This window comes from Manacus vitellinus, unplaced genomic scaffold (assembly GCF_001715985.3).
Source record: "Manacus vitellinus isolate BGI_N305 unplaced genomic scaffold, ASM171598v3 scaffold_72_pilon, whole genome shotgun sequence".
Taxonomy (NCBI): domain Eukaryota; kingdom Metazoa; phylum Chordata; class Aves; order Passeriformes; family Pipridae; genus Manacus; species Manacus vitellinus.
In genome coordinates, this window is record NW_021940764.1 from 2,179,593 (window position 1) to 2,180,790 (window position 1,198).

A 1,198-nucleotide genomic window follows, 5' to 3' on the forward strand; every position below is an offset into this window, starting at 1 on the left:
GTCCATCCGAATAGTATTTTCTTTATGGGGCTTCCACTGAATTCTTGTTTGCCATTCTCAGCCCAGGCAGCAACACGTAAAAACAAGCAGAGGAGTTGGAGGAACTCTTTTAATTTTTCAAGAGGGAAATGTTGCAGCGAGGAGTTGCCGTGACTGAAATTGATTGATTAATTGGAATTAGTTTGGATTTGGACTCTATGTCCTGTATAAAAAACTGCTTATAGAGAGGGGGGTTATGCTTCCTAATTCCCCTTTAAGTTTAAAGAGAGGTCTCGTGCTAGAATTAAATTCTTGGTTGGTCTGAACCAGAACTTATTCATATCTGCATATGGGCAAGGGAGTTACTCCTGTTGTAAGTGTGGAGTTTCATGGGCTACAACTTCAGTGTTTCTTCCCTACAACCAAGTTTAGTTTTCTGAGCCTGTCCTTCATTTAGTCTGTATGCATAAATAGTTCTTATATTTCGAATTCATAAAGCATTGCAAATGTTGCTCAAAGCTAAACTCCAACAACTTCAGTCCCTCTGTGCTCTGGTTTGATTTGGTAAAGACAAACAAATCTGTGCAGATCCATCACTAGAATTCTCTGCTGTAAAGAGAGGCACGGGATTATCTCTCTGTACCTCCTCTACAGAACCAGGCAGGTGGTTCATAAGCTTAAAATTGTTGAGAAGGAAGAGGTTGGATTTCCATGGAAGCATTTTCCAATGGCAGCTGAATGTGTGTTTGTAAACACGTGAGTGCAGAATGAAAAAGTACAATTTCATGGGCTGCTCCACCACAGCATCGTGCGTGTCATGGCACAGCTGCAGATCCCTTACAACGGGAAAAATCCGAGTTTATTAGGCAGTTGTGATCACATGATCTAATTAATAATGGGCAGTGGGCTGTATCATGCTCTGCTTTTCTTGCATCTTGTGTTTCATGACCCGCTCTGGAGGACACGGGGGGGTGGTTGGTGTCACAGTCTGCTGGAACTCACCTGGAGCAGTTCTCCAGCCTTGCACCTCCAGGGCAATCCCTGAGGTTTACTTCCCTCCAGACCCCTCCTTGGCAGGCTTTAAAATACAGATATTTGCCTCTCCTATGGCGAAGCACGAGGTCCCCGTGCCGGGAGGGCCGCGCAGTGCGGGGTGGGCGCTGGGCCGGCCCCGCTCCGTCCCGGCGTTCCCTCGATCCGCTCGGTTTTCCTGCCTGTG

General features: G+C 46.4%; 1 protein-coding gene across 1 annotated transcript in view; it reads left to right on the forward strand.

The window, feature by feature from the left end:
* The window catches only part of MAP3K3 (mitogen-activated protein kinase kinase kinase 3), a 51,236-nt gene that overhangs the window by 10,984 nt on the left and 39,054 nt on the right, over positions 1–1,198 (forward strand). The window lies entirely within an intron of this gene.